Consider the following 16222-nt stretch of genomic DNA (forward strand, 5'->3'; position numbering starts at 1 on the left):
TCTCAAACAAAATTTCTGGTGGACTCGAATGAAAAGAGAGATCGCCAGATATGTTTCTGAGTGTGATGTCTGTCAAAGAGTTAAAGCTAGTCATTTGAAAGTAGCTGGTACTCTCCAACCTTTATCTATTCCATCCTGGAAATGGGAGGACATCAGTATGGATTTTATCGTTGGTTTACCCACTACTCCTCATAAGCATGATTCTGTTTGGGTAATCGTTGATAGACTCACCAAGACCGCTCATTTTATTCCTGTACACACCACTTATCCTGCCAAGAGGTACGCAGAGATTTATCTCGATCAGATTGTTCGTTTACATGGAATTCCAAAGACGATTATTTCTGATCGCGGGCCTCAGTTTATAGCACGTTTCTGGGAGCAAATGCAGGAATCCCTTGGAACAAAATTGATTCGTAGTTCAGCTTATCATCCACAAACAGATGGGCAAACTGAACGAATCAATCAAATCCTTGAAGACATGTTGAGGGCATGTGTTATTCAATATGGCAAGAATTGGGTTAAATGCCTAGCACTGGCAGATTTTTCATACAATAACAGCTATCAATCCAGCTTGCAAATGGCACCATTTGAAGCATTATACGGTCGAAGGTGTCGAACTCCTTTGAATTGGTCACAAGCTGGAGAACGCAAAATTTTTGGGCCAGATTTAGTTTCGGAGGCAGAGGAGCAAGTCAGAATTATCCAGGTTAATCTTAAAGCAGCTCAATCAAGACAGAAAAGTTATGCAGACAAAAGGAGAGATCCTTTACAATTCGAGGTAGGAGACTTTGTATATTTGCGAGTATCTCCTACTAAGGGTGTTCAACGCTTTGGCTTAAAAGGGAAATTAGCACCCCGATACATCGGACCATTTGAAATTATCGAAACTTGTGGACCCGTTGCCTACCGACTTCGTCTTTCATCTCAGTTGGCCGCCGTTCATGATGTCTTCCATGTCTCACAACTTCGGAAGTGCACCAGGGTACCTACTGAAATCCTTGAACCACAAGATATCGAAATTGAATCCGATCTATCTTATACGGAGTATCCAATCAAGATTCTTGACACAAAAGAAAGAAGTACTAGAAGGGAGAAAATTAAAATGTACAAAATCCAGTGGAATCAGCATACTGTAGAAGAAGCTACTTGGGAAACTGAAAATTTTCTCCAAAGAAACTTTCCCGACTTTCTTAGAACCAATCCAGGTACCAATTCTTTGCACCCTTTTCTTCCTGTAATCTCGGGACGAGATTCCTTTTAGGGGGGAAGGCTGTAACACCCCGGGTGTTTACACAGTAATTAAATAGGTGTCTGCACAGTAATTGTGTTTGTTGCTATGCATCTTGTGCTTGAAATGCGTAAAAAGGATCTTTTTGTAATTATGAAAGGTTATATGTGTAATTATGATTTTATGCAAGGTCCTTTTTGCGGTTGTGTTGAATAGGTTGTGTAATTATAGTTTTAGTGGAGGGTGTTTGTGCAAAATTTCAGTACATTTAATGCATGGTAGTCATTTTGCTTGTAAGTCTACATTTGAAGTGATTTTGCATTGAAAAAGACAAAATTCCTAGAGTTTAAAATCCCTCTTGTGTTTTCAAATTTAGCTCTCTATCCTTTGGTCAAATAAATTTTTGCACAACATCAAAGTTGTAGCTCTTGAAAAATTGAACAACTTTCATGTTGGGCACTTTTTCATTTGAGCTTTGGTTTAAAAGTTATCGCTGTTTTACAGTGGGGTCCCTGGAACTTTTGGTAATTGCAAAACGAACCTTTTCTTCCACCTCAACCCCCTGCTCTGCTTCTCGCCGCCGGCCACCGACAGCGCCGCCCGCCGACGCCTTCCCGGCCTTCCCGGCCATTACTCCGCCGTGCGCTGGCGCCCACGCGTCGCGGACGACCTCCTCCCCCTCCTGTTGCCTCGCGCTGGAGCCTCCACCCCTCGCCACGCACCCCCGCCGCGCCCAGAATCTCCCCGACGGCCGCCACCGCGACGCCGCCGTGGAACGGCCGCTGCAGAGCACGCCGCCCTCTTCTAGCGAGCGCTTAAGCACTACTTAAACCCCAGAGGTCGATTTCGCTCGTCCATTTCCTCTCCCCTCGCTCCCACGCCGCAGAATGCCGCCGCCCCGCTTGAACCCCGGCGAGCTCCACCCCACCGCGGAGCCGCCAACCCAGACCCGCTCCACCCCTACATCCCCCACCATTAGCACCGCCTCGACCTCGCGCAGCTCCCAGGCCATTTCCCCTCACCCGAACACCACCGGAGCCACCCCGCCGCCGTGCTCCGAGCCCGCAAGCCGCCGCTCGCCGTCGACACCCCCTCTCCGACCGCCCTAGCCTCGATTCCAAGCACCCAGAGGTGCGCCTTGAACCCGTGAGGCTCACGCACCCCTCCACCCTCGCCGCCGGTGAGCCCCTCGCCGGGAAACGGCCGGTCAAACCTCACCTCCCCTCTCTGACCCGACCCAAGGACCGCGTGCTTGAATTAGAGAAAGGCCAGGGGGTTATGTGAATAGACTATGACTCATTTGAATAGTGCCACTAAGGACTACTTTGTAATGTTTTTCAGTGAACTTTGAAATTCAATATCAATTCGTACAAAATTCGTAAAATAGCAAATCCTAATGTTTTGGAATCCTCTTGAAGAGCTCTATGCAGTAGAACCATAATATGTTAGGCTTTAGTTGCAAACTTCTGGAGTATGTTAGCTTGTCCAGGAAGTTTGAGCCTTAGTTCATGGCTAGATCAGGGGCTAAAATATAAATCTTGCTAATCTGTTGTCTGTATTATTTATTTTCTCGGAATTATTTCGGTGTAGATAAAATCATGAAAAATTCACAGTAGATAGATCTTACCTGTGTAGATCTCCTGTTAAATTTTGAGCTTCTGTTTTGATCTATTTTGATCTGTATAATTCAAGCTTGTACTAGGTGTTGCCGGCATAAATGTTTTATTGTGATTAAATGATTACATGTCTTGACATGATTTTTGTAGGGTAGATTACTTTGTTCATGTTCTGTTTAGTGTAATTTTGGTAGATTTTATTACTATTTGTACTCTAATTTGTTGATTTATTTACAAACCATGACTTAGTGGTATAGTAAATCACCACCACTCATTTTATGAAGTTAGTTAACTTCTTTTGTGCTGTTGATCATGATGCCTTGTGTAGTTAAATTTGTTATTTAACTACTCTATAAACGATTGCCCATGTTTGTTTATAATGTTGTTCTTGCATTACATATAGATACGACTACTTTGTCAGACGGGACGTACGAGTTGATTCCGGAGTCTGACGGAGGTGATCTCGAAGCTCAAGTGAACACTGCGGAACTAACTGAAGCCCCGAACCAAAGTTCAGAAGAGCCTAGTGCTAAAATAGTTAGCAACTACCAAGAAGGCAAGCCCCGGACATAACCTATACTTCAAATTAATTTCATTTACTGTAATATTTTACTTGTGCATTTACAGTTCATAGGAGTTGAATTGAAACTCTAGATGCAGGATCCTAGGAACCTATGTACTGAACACTAGACTTGAGTTCGAATAATTGCTAAGCTTGTAGGACCGGTAAAAGTCGAGTGATTGCCTGTCACTCGCGAGCTTTATAGGAATTTCCTGTTTACTTTCTGTTAACAATATAAGGACTACGGACGGGGTTGTGTTCGATATCATGACCTTATGTGATACCCCGTCTGTGTTGATGAACTTGCTAAGGTCGCGGTGTGTGGTAGTGCTGGTTAAGTTTTTGAAAGTACTAGTCACATGCCGTAAATATGGTACGCGGCAAGCCTAGTAGCCGATTGGACCGGGGAATGGATATACCTGACACTCTCTCTTAGAGATAGGTTTTATTTTATGTTGCGCAACACCACGACTTCTAGGGACAAGGGTGGACCGAGCACGGGTGGACCTTGGAGCCCTGTAGTCGGGGAGAGTGTTCCTATCCACAAGCCGGAAAGAAAGGTCAACAGTTGTTTGGGAATGACCCGACGGTGTTCCAGACGTGTGTGCTAGGTTATCCTTGCAAGGTTGAATTTCGATTCAGAATCGTCCGCCTCTCACGATGAAATGAGACTGCTTGATCTCTTTGCCACACAGAGTAATAAGAGCAACAATATTCTTATTAATCCTGATGTTTGCTTAGAAATTTTTTTTCCACCATGATTGGATAGTATATGCTTACATAGAATGGTTAATCAACTAGAATCTTGAAGCTAAAACTTGAAAGTAAGGACCTACTCTTTATTGCTTTTCAGCAAAGGAAAACCAGAGCCTTACAAAGCCTTGCATAGTCTAGCTAAGGTGGGCTACTTATACCCGTTGTCGGTTAAGTCTTACTGAGTATTAGAATACTCAGCCTTGCTGTTGAAACCCTTTTTCAGGTATGAGTTTTGAGGATCAGATCGCTAGCTTAACCTATCCTTGCTCGTTGCCTCCTGGCTGGTCCGTAGAGTGGGATACGTCTTCGGCCGGCAATGACTATGACGAGTGATACCATGCTTGGGCTAGCCTGGTATCCTTTTTGCGACGTGTTGTAGCCGTCGTGTTTTATCTTCCGCTGTTTAAACTCTGATTCTACACTTATGTTTTGTATAACTGTTTACTTAAGTTGGTTTTGTAATAATGGTTTGAACTATTTTGTAATCACTACTGAACTTGCCTGTGTTGTAAAATTTGTGGTTGTAATATCTCTGGACTCGCCTTCGTGCGAGGTATGCTTGTTCGATCCGAGAATCGGTGGTTGTATCGGGACGTTACCCGACAGACCAAAAATTGTTCCGTTTGAAGTGCGTTTAAGCTAATGTTGCCTTTATGGTGATGGTTTACGCACTTGAGCCGGGATAATTTAGGCGGTTCTGCCACATTCTATACCCTAAAGAAGGCACTCATGTCTGCTCCCATCATTCAGCCTCCCAATTGGAAACTTCCTTTCGAGATCATGTGCGATGTAGACGATTATGCCGTAGGTGCAGTGCTTGGTCAATGTAGAGATAAGCAACATTATGCTATATCCTACGCAAGTAAGACATTGACCGGACCACAACACAACTACGCCACAATGGAAAAGGAACTCCTGCTGGTAGTATTCGCCATGGATAAGTTCAGATCCTACTTGGTTGGTGCAAAGGTAATTGTGTATACGGACCACGCAGCACTGAAGTACCTCCTAACCAAGAAGGATGCCAAGCCATGACTCATCCGTTGGATTCTGCTCCTACAAGAATTTGATCTGGAAATAAGAGATAAGAAAGGAGCAGATAATTGTGTGGCAGACCATCTCTCAAGGATGCAAGTGCAAGGATTGGACCTCCCGATCAATGATTACTTGAGAGATGACACTCTCCTGAAGGTTACCTCGTCCAGTCCATGGTAAGCAAACCTAGTGAATTTCATGGTGACTAGATATATACCTCCAGGAGAAGACAAGAAGAAACTGATACACCTCAACAGATTCCATTTATGGGATGACCCATATCTGTTCAAAGTCAGCGCTGATGGTCTACTCTGCCGTTGTATCCCGTTATGTGAGACCCGCAAGATTCTAGAGCGTTGTCACTCCTCACCCTATGGAGGACATTACGGAGCCTTTCGAGCCTTCCGAACCCATGCAAAAGTTTGGCGAAGTGGATTCTTTTGGCCAAACATGTATGGAGACGCGAAAGAATTCGTGCAGCGTTGCCCAAGATGTCAAAAGCACGGGAATATCAATTCCCGAGATGCAGTTCCACTAAAGAGCAATCTTCAGGTGGATATCTACGACGTTTGGGGAGTCGACTTCATGGATCCTTTCCCAATGTCAGAACAATGCGAATACATCTTGGTGGTAGTGGACTACGTGTCCAAATGGGTCGAAGCACTTGTGTTATGGCCGATTCAAGGAGCTCCAAGAAAATGTTCCAGGAAATCATATTTCCTCGCTTTGGAGTTCCAAGAGTCATGATCAGCGATGGAGGCTCAAACTTCATCGACAAAACCTTGAGGAAGTGCCTCAGCGAGTTAGGAGTAGACCACCAGGTTGCAACACCATACCATCCCCAAACAAGTGGTTAGGCAGAGACATCTAATAAGCAAATCAAGAATATCCTGCAGAAGACAGTCAATGCCATGGGGAAGGGTTGGAAGAGCAAATTACCCGAGGCACTTTGGGCTTATCGAACGGCTTACAAAACGCTGATTGGTATGACACCGTATCAACTTGTTTATGGCAAGACTTGCCATTTGCCAGTTGAACTCGAGTATAAGTCCCATTGGGTAATTAAGAGGTGGAACATGGATCTCCAGTCAGTCGGAATCAAGCGACAAATCCAATTGGCTGAATTGGATGAATGGAGGGAAAAGGCCTACCACAGCTCTAAACTCTACAAAGAGCGAACAAAAAGATGGCATGATAAACGTATCAAGATCAAACAGTTCAAAGCGGGAGATAAGGTACTCCTTTTCAACTCCCGGGTTCATCTGTTTGGTCATGGTAAACTTAGAAGCAAGTGGGAAGGCCCCTTCTTAGTACTTAACGCTACTGACCACGGCGCTATAACCCTCCAGGACGATGACGGGAATGTTTTCAAGGCCAATTGCCAGAGATTGAAAATATTCCTCGAGCCCGAAATTCCCGAACTCGAAAAAGTAGATGTCTACGAGCTTTCTGTGATAGAATAATCATCTATGGTCGTCGCCGTACCTAAAACGTGCTCTATCTTAGGCTAGACCTTTCTTTCTATTTCTTTCTTCCCTTTTCTGGACCAAAGCACCCGAGAAAGGAAAGAATCAGGAAGAGCCTCCAGAAGACCGGAGCCCACACCTGACAAGGTGGGGCCGGCCAGCCTACCCTAGGCCGGCCGGCCTGGCTCCGGTGCTGTTCGGCCTCATCCTTTCGTGCAACGTTCACCGCAGCCCAAATGTTCTGATCCTTGATGTTCGGAGCACGATGAGTCGATTTAAACTGAAAGGCTCCATCCTCTTCCTCAAGTTCACAACCTTTCACCAGATCTCATTCCAAGTTCCATCCCTTTCTCCGAGATCACCATCATGGCCTCGCAATCCTCCCCTAAGACACCAAAATCCGAAGCCATGGACACACCTACTCCTAGAGAACCCTCCAAGTCCAACCAAACCTATACATCGTCGAGCAGCATTAGGATCCTAGAACCGGTGGAGATTGCTGCGTTCTCGCCATCGCCGCCGGCTGGCCAGGGGCGCCAGCCCCAGGCCGGCCGGCCTATGGGAGGCTGGACGGCCTCACCCCGAGGCCGCCTGTCTCCCGACTCGGTGGAGAGCTCTGTTCAAGGCCCAGGATCAAGGGCCCTCGTGCGCTCCCGCACACGCAGCCCGACACGACCTACCACAGGGGTTCTTTCCCCTAGGAAGGTCATGACGAAGCGCGTGGGAACGTCGTCGGGAGGGGTGCGTGTTGCACAAGTCGCTGCACTCCAGATGGTGCAGCAGGACTTGTCCACGTACTCCCCGGAGTACTCTCCCGCCAGTCCTAGCCCTCCACGGCATCGCATGTCTGGGGCAAAGGCCGGCAGGGGGAAGGTGCTCACCCCTCCGTTGGATCGCACCGGCACAGATCTTCTGCCGAGTTTGGTGTGTCACCATATCCAGCCACCACCAATTCGTGGACCGCCAGAGGTCCACGCTTACACCGACTCCGACGACGACGAGGAGGAGGAGGAGGAAGAGCCCAGCGACATCGCCTCACTCCACGAGTAGCTCGCTGCTCTCCGACTACGCCTCAACAACATGGATGAGCACATAGCCGAAATGGAGATTGATAGGATGGAGTTAGGGGATAGGGTGGATACCCTTCTCAAGGCGGTTTGTTCCAAGATCAAACGCCTTGCGAAGGCGACCGAGAAGGAGGATCTCTATAGGTCCCCGGATCCCAAGTAGGTGTTAGGTCTAGATTAGTCTTAGTTTAGTTTCGGTGCTTTATTTCCTTTCATTCCTTTGTTTCACTTAGTCTGTAATCAACAGCACCCCCATCTTTACTTTGAATAAAATAAAATTTTAAGTTCATTCCTCTTAGTGTTTATGTGGTTGGTGCACATGTGTGTGCCAACCACACCCCTGCTCTCACATTTGACTACTGCGCAGCAAAACCAAATGAGGAGGGTGAGCACAAGATTCTAGAAAAATTCAGATGAATTCTGAAAGAAAAGTGAGCCGGGCGGCTTAAACTAGGCCGGCCGGCCTGAGATCTATGAAAAATCACCAAAACACCCTCACTGGGGTAGAATAGACCGAGCCTGAACCTGTGCAGAAAGGCCACGAAGGATGGCCACAGGGCCAGGCTGGCCAGCCTCCCCTAGGCCGGCCGGCCCCACCTGTCGGCCATTCTTTGGCCCCCTTTGCGTACTCACGGTTTGCTATTTCTACTCCCTGCTCCTTCCTGGTTTCGTGTAATTTCATTCAAAATCATGCCAACTAAATCCAAATGAAATATTAGAATGAAATGACTAGGAAGAGTTGAAATCTTTTCACAAACATGGATTTGCTAAGTTTTATTTCTTATGCAAGTACCGAATTGCCTCCGGAACTCATGTTTAGGATCACCTGATCGTTTGCTTATTGCTTTCTATGATATAATGACATGAAGTTGTGCTAGCTCTTAACTCAAGGTCTTGGAAGCTTTTATTTCAAAAATACAAAACCAGGCAAAACTCTTATGCTCAACTTTACCGATACCCATTCCATAGCCATACTTGCGAATTCCAAATACATAGCTATCCTCTACATTGTGAGCTAGCTCAAGTCTAGTGCCTCCAAAAGGAGTTTAGATTGATTCATCTTCTTGGGATCATTCACGTACACGTCCATCAACCCGAATCCATGAGATGTGGTTGCAAAAATAGTGCTGCACCCCCCTGAAAAGAAAGAAAAGGATGAATGACATTCATGCCTTGTCTCAAAAAAAGGGGGGAGTGTATGGTGCTAGACACAAAACCACCATGGAAAGATATCTTCATTTCTCACTCGCACTTGACCCGTAAGATGAGTTTCTGACTACTAAGAGACACTAGGTTTGATCTTGCAATATAAATGTTAAGGGTATGTGACATCCTTCACTTAGCTCCACATACTCGTTTATAGAATAATTCCTGAGAGAGCCAGTAAGGTTGTGAACAAAATCAAGTGAGTGAGTGTCTTGAGCAAAGAGAGTATGCCTTGATTTTATTTAAAAAAATCTTCCAAGTACTGCAAAACAGGAGCTAGTTATTATCTTCATCGATTTATTCTGGAGATCTATAGGTGAACGTGAAGGGATTAGCCACCTAGAATCCGAGGTATGAAAGGAAAGCTCTGAAATAATTCTTATGCATACCCGAGTACGTGAACCCCAGACTTTGCTTGATCCTCAGGATCTTTGTCGACTCCTTTTGCTCGGGACGAGCAAAGTCCAGGTGTGGGGGTGTGTTGGCGGTCGATTTCGACGATTTTTACTGCCAACATTACTTCGGATTTCGTGCTTTTAGAACTATGTTGTTATAATTTTAACTAACATTAACAAATTCCATAAGTTTTGGTGAGTATTTGAATCCAGGAGCAACATGTACAAAAATGAGCCGAAGTGGGGTGAACCCCAGGCCGGCCGGCCTAGGCCAGGCCGGCCGGCCTACCCCTGCAACACTTCATCGTGAAACTATGTGGAACATGGCTTGAGCCCAAGATTAAGGTCACACTGATGTGGTTCAGTCAGAATTCACAAATCAAGACCGAGAGGCTTGAACCAAGTGGAGTTGAGCCCAAATCCAATGACAACCCGAAGACTCAGAACCCAACTCAACCTAAGGAGCAATGTGGGCCTAGAGTGTAACGTGCCAGAGCCACAGAAGCACGAGCCGAGCCAGAGCCAGGCCAGCTGGCCTCTAACTGTCGCTGTTGGAGCCACGCAACTGTCACCGACTTCAGGAGAAGATTCAGAGCGTCCACTCAAAGGCGGTGGCCAAATGTCCAGATACCCAGGCCGGCCGGCCTAGGGGAGGCCGGCCGGCCCCACCTGGCGGCTTCTGATGCTCTCCCTTGGTGTGAAAGACAAGCACAACTAACTTACCTGCATGCAACTGACGCCAAGCTCAGTATCGACCATGAGTAGTATAAATAGAATCCAAGACCCCCTCTTGTAACACACACCCATCCTTAGAGAAGAGAGTCTCTTGTTACACTCTTGTGTTGAGTAGGAAGAGAGTGAGGTGAGTACTCTGGTGAAAGCCGAGCTGAAAGGAGCGTTCTCGAGTTCTCGCTGTCTTACTCCACTTTCGCATCCACCTCAGAGGAATATACTTGAATAAGTTCCTTGTCTCAACTTCAGTTTCTCGCTAGCTTTACTTTCTGTCTTAGTTACTTGTTTAAGTACTTACTTTGATCTGCGGGATCCTAAGTCTGTGTAAGTAGCTAGTTCTGCTTATTTGAGGTTGCTTTCTATCTAAGTACACAGTAGGAGCAAGTAGATCGAGAGCTGTGGGCGTGGTGCCCAGGCTTGATAGTTATCTTAGGTTGTATTCCACCCCACGGAACTGTTGTGGTAGTCGGTAGGTGGTGATAGCCCTATCCGTCCTTCGTAGTCCACCATGTTCGGGTGTTTTCATAGCAGTAGTTGCATGTTGCCGTCGGATTCCCCTCTCATCCCTCTCTGAAGTCCTTCCTCTTCCAGCTGCCGAAGCAGATCAAGTCAGTAGTTAACTTGTCGACTAGTCAGAACAGTAGGTTATCTGGAGTTAGGCCCTCTTTCCTTTATCTTCTTCTCGCTGGTTGTGTCTGATTGAAGATCTCTAAGTTTGGTCGAAGCTTTACCGTTCCTTGGATTCGATATTCCAGGTATACTCCCTGGTGAAAGCTACAATCGGTCTCTGTGCGCTTGCGGAGTAATTCGTTAGGCTAAGGAGTGCCAACACAAGGTTAACAAATTCGATTTGAATCGTCCGCCTCTCACGGATATTGGGACTGCTTTACCCTTTTGCCACATAGAGTAACAAGTGGAATGTATGATGATGAATCTTGTTAGATGATGAAAGATAATTGTTTTCTACCATGTATGCTATTGGATAGATGCTAATGTCGAATGATTAAATGAAATAGAACATGAAAGCTAAAATCTGAAAATAAGGACTTACTCTTTATTGCTTTTCGGCAAAAACAAACCCCTCCAGCCAAAAGCCTTGCATGTCTAGTTAGAGGACTAAGTATATCCTAGTCAGGTAAGCCTTGCTGAGTATTAGTATACTCAGCCTTGCTTGTGGCTCAATTTGTTTCAGGCGATACTTTTGAGGACATGATTTCTAGTTTGACTTGGCCGTGTACTCTGCCTCCTGGTTGGTCGGTGGAGTGGGACACGACTCCGGCAGATGGTGATAACAATGAGTGATGTCATGTACGGGCTTCATCGTGACATCTTGTATCGTCGTTTAGTTGAACTCATTTTATTTCCGCTGCAACAAACTCTGAACTATGTCTCAAGTTGAACTGTTGAACTTTATGTTTCCGAATGTGTGTTGAACTATGTCTTTCAAATTCAAACTTGGTTAGTAATATTATTTATGTTGAGACTCTGTTATGTAAGAATTGATGCAATGTTGTAATCTCTAGTCCCGCCTTCGTGTGGGCTGTGTTTGCTTTGCCGATCCTAGAAGCTAAGTAGTTTTAATCAGGATTTTACCCGAGGGACTGCAGATATGAGCTGTCTAAGGTGCAAGTTGGACCTAATTGCCTTTGCGATAAACGTTAGCACACTTAAGCCAATTATGTTGGGCGGTTTTGTCATAGAAACAGCCCCAGTTGCCGAGCCGATGAATACATGCCCATGGCTTTGACTAGGGAGGACGGAAAATGGCATGCGACCTGGTTCTACATCAAGAACTACGAGGACACTCCCCTTCCTCCATTCACCGGCAGAATGCATGCGGAGAAGCTGCGCGTATGGGGTTACAGCTTCGAGAAGAAGGAGAAGGAGAGGTTGGCGGATTACCTCACCACCATCCATTTCCTGAAGCGGCGAGGCCTGACTGGCGGTGGCACGGTCAGTGCCTATAAATCGAGGCGGCTCACGCCGATCATGACGTGAGCTCTTGCTTTGGACGAGATGGTGCCCGACATGCCGCCTGATGCGATCGCAGGGACAGTTTTGGTGCTTGAGCCACTCAGTGATTCGGAGATTCAACAGCGGATCATGGAGGCTTTCGCCGACCCGGTTCCGGTGTATCCCGACCTGAACCACCCCGTGATGCGTCCGATGGAGGGATTCGTCCCGCTGGTGAGAATGCTCATGCCTTCTGGTTTTCCTGTGCCCATTCCTCTATTTCGGCATTGTTGCTGACATTACGTTTCTCTCCTTCCCTCGTGCCTAGGACAGATATTACTTCCACTGCTCTCGAGCTTCATTGCCCGAAGACGCGGTTCAGCGGGCGCTGAATCGCTCCGACGCTGAGAGGAGGAAGGGAAAGAAGGACGCCCGGATGCAATGGCACATCGACCAGCAAAAATGCCAGGCTGACCGGGCAAAATGCAAGGCCGTCGGCGAAAGTGTCGATAGTAGGGCCGAATCCCCAGAGGAACCTCTCTGGAGCGACGAGGATGGCGATGACGATGATGACGGGGGCGAGAGCATTAACTGGGAGCTCTTGTCGCTAGACGACGAGGGTGAGGTCTGCGCCGGGTGTTCGTGGACACTTGGTAGTGTCGCGGTGACAGACGCCCCCTCATTGTCGCATCATATGGCGACGCAGACGCTTTCGAGCACCATGGGGATGAATGTCCTTCTCTCATCGCTGGGGAGTTTCAGTCAAGCCAGCCGATGGTTCGGTGGGTCGGCCGTTGTCGCGGAGGAGAGGCAATCGCCTCCCCCTTCCGTGATGGTGGTCGCGTCGATCCTGGAGACCGTCACGACGGTTGCGCAAGCGCCCTCCGAGGAGGCACGCGGAGCCGTCTCCCAGTTGGCGTCTATCGCCATTCCAGAGGATGCCAGGGAAACTCATGACCAAGTACCCCCGGGTGGGATGCTGGGGAAACACCGCGATGGAGCCGGATCCTCGTCGGCGGAAGCCGTTCGTAAGAGGCCCCGCCCAACCAAGGCGCAGTGAGTGATTCACAATTTCACTTATCTTACGATGGCTTGAATTTGCTTATCTTGTCGTCAATTTTGTTTGTTATCAGTTCGTTGGGCGGGCTCGATCCGCTGTTGTTGGTGCCTTAGAAAATAGTGAGGGTGCAGCGGCAGCAGGCCTAGGGGGACACGTATTCGGCGGGCACACCGTCAGCGCACGCCATGTCATCGGGGATGGCGGCGCATGAGGTGCGACAACACACGACCCTCACTGCCACAGGAGTTAAGGCGACAGATGGAGGCGTGGTGACCACGCCGAGTGGAGGGGCGGCCTCCATTGGAGCGACCCAAGATGCTCGGTTATCGCAGATGGAACAGGACCCTCCCGCTGGCACGCCGAGCGCGTTGCGGTCCACTAAGGCGACGCTCCCAGGCGCGGGGAGCATGGTGCCATGCTCATGGAGCGCCCCCACGACCGTCTAGAGGTCGACGCCGTTGGGGTAGATAGCGGTTTCCCGGTGCCGCAACACAAGGAGCTCGTCGGCCGAGCTGCCGTCAGGTCCGGGCTACCGCGTCGTGGGTTCATCCTCAGTGCGGGGGGTTATCACAACACAGACCTCGGCCAATGGTGGGCTCGCTAGGGGCGCGGTCATGCTCGCCATTGCGCAATCGCACGAGCTCTGTAGACAGCTGCGCAAGGTCGTGGCCACTACTCTCTTGGTAAGTGGTTTGCTTGTTCGTGATATTGCACTCCTCCTGGTGCGTGTTCGAGCTTCGTGTTGTTGTTGCTCACAGGCTCATGACCTGGAGTATGAGTCCTCGTCCAGGAATGTAACACCCTAATTTAATTTTCAGTATTTAATAATAAATTTAATTGGCTTTATTCAAATTTCTAAGGATTTTTGTGCTAGTCTTGCATTTAATCCAATTTTTGTTCTTTAAATAATTAAAATTTTATCTTAGGTTAAATTTTGTTGTTGCATCATGCTGGAGCATTGCTTTATTTGGTTGAGTGCTAGAGTGAATTCAAATTCAAATTTGAATTCATTTGGCTTGAGTTTGAGTTAGAAATAGAAATAGGAAATAGAGGAAGAAAAAGAAGAAGTGAATCCAACCCAGCAGCCCAGCAGAGCCCAATTTCCTTTTCCCTCTAGCGGCCCAACCCGGCCTCCTTCCCTTCCCTTTTCCCCAGCCCAAACTCAAACCGGCCCAGGCCATTTTCCCCCTCCTTTCCTTCCCGCACGGCCCAGCCCGATCACTCTCTCCCCGTGGCCCATCCCTCACCCCGCGCGCCCAGGCCGCTACCTCAGCGCGCGCTCGCCCGCTCTCACCCGCTTGCCACCGGGCCCCGCGCGTCAGACGCTCCTCCCACGCCTGGCTCGCCCGCGTCCCCGCCTCCTTCCGCTGACGGCCTGACCCCACTGGTCATCCCCTCCCCCGCGCCGCGCGCACACAACAGAAACGCTGAGATCTCCGGCGAGCTTCCCGTCCAGGGCCCACACGCCGAGGTCCCTGGCATCCCTTCTTTAAATGCCCCCGCGACCCCTGCGCCCTCCTCCCGTCCACAGCGCCGCCTCAAACCCTAGCCACCACCGCATCTTGGAGCTCGGAGCGGAAGCCGCCTCTGCGCCGCTGAAATTCCACCCCTACACCACCGATCCTCGACTTCTGTGCACGGCCACCGCTTCACGAGGGGGTAATGACCACGCCGTGCCTCTTTCCCCCTTTCTCCTCCCGCTACGCGTGCGAGAATTGCTCGCCGTGGTTGTAGTGTGCCGCCGGCGCCATTGCGCGCTGCGTCCTAGCCCTAAATCCACCGTTCCAGAGCACCCAGAGGATTTACTACCTCGCGCTCCCTCTCCTAGGCCTAGCTCCGCTCGAGATCGAGCTCCGGACGGCCGAATTTGGCCGACTCCGAGGAGCTCCGCCGCCGTGCGCCATAGAGCATGCCGTTCCTTTTGCTGCAGCCCCGCACGGACAATGGTTCCACTTGAGTTTCGCTCTGTGCACCCCCACAGTCACGTTTGCAACCGGTTTTTAGCACCACACGGTGCGAACACGACCTCGCCGAGCAGAACCGCCTGCACTGAAGAATCCGCGTCCCTGAGCCTTGCCGAGCTCAGCTCAGTGCCCAGATGGTTTAGCCACGTCGCGTAGGTCCTCCCTGACCCAAATCCGCGTTGAATCGAGGCCCGGAGCACCTAACTAGGTGAAGTCCGACGCAAGCGCCGCCGCCTGCCGCCGTAGGTGCTCGTCGGCGCGACCCAGCGCCGCCGTCCCGCGCGTGAACGCAGCCCAGCCATCCGATCTGTGACCGACGATCACGATTAGAACACTAGTCCATCAAATCCTAACCCTCAGATCCAGATCCAATGGGTCAGATCTAAACATACCCCTTCGGCCTGGCTGTTTTGCTAAAGAGTCCCTTCACTTTTTAAAAATGAACCCTCAGTCCTCGCCCGTTCAAAAATAATTCCAACCAGGTCCAGTTTTTAGCGCTTAGACCCCTGAGCTTTATAAAAATAGAATCCGCCGTCCAGCCCTTGACTTTTTGCGAGTTAGACCCTAGAACTAAGGTTTAATTATGTTTATACCCTCGGTTTTTGCAGAAAACCCCCTGGAACCTTAGTTTTCTTGCAGTTTAGTCCCTGAACCTTGTTTTTGGCCTAGATTTTGCGTTTTAGCTCCGTTTTAGGCGTTCTTTATGTTCGCGCGATCGTTGTGACGCGTAGAATAGTTTTAGACTAGTTGAATGTGCTGTTTTTATGTATTGATGTATTGTTTCTTAGTTTTTGTTAGTGTTTGCTTGTATGCTTATTATTGTGCATTGTTTTGACCATGTGTTCGTGAGTAGACGTTGATCCATCTGAGGAGCCCCAGTACCAGTACCCGGAGCAGCCATCTTCTGAGCACTTTGAGCAGCAGCAGGAGCAGTACGAGGAAGGCAAGTATAACATGAACAACCTATCATCTTTAAATACAACTTCATACTGCATTTAATACTGTATGCCTATAAGGACTGTCCTAGCCACTTTATATCCCTTATATATCCTTTGGGTTGCATTTTGTTTAGTTGTGCTAGGTTGCTGCGCTATAACACTCTCTGGTCCTTTTTAATTAATTTGATTAATGGTTTACTTGAACTTAATTCTGAGAGTGGCCCTCTGTGCTTCGTGTTTGGGT

At 48.5% G+C, this 16222-nt stretch overlaps 1 pseudogene; it reads left to right on the top strand.

Annotated features, from left to right (window-relative positions):
• The first annotated feature begins 421 nt into the window (after positions 1 to 421).
• The window catches only part of LOC120688999, a 143611-nt pseudogene continuing 127810 nt past the window's right edge, over positions 422 to 16222 (top strand).

This window comes from Panicum virgatum, chromosome 9N (assembly GCF_016808335.1).
Source record: "Panicum virgatum strain AP13 chromosome 9N, P.virgatum_v5, whole genome shotgun sequence".
Taxonomy (NCBI): domain Eukaryota; kingdom Viridiplantae; phylum Streptophyta; class Magnoliopsida; order Poales; family Poaceae; genus Panicum; species Panicum virgatum.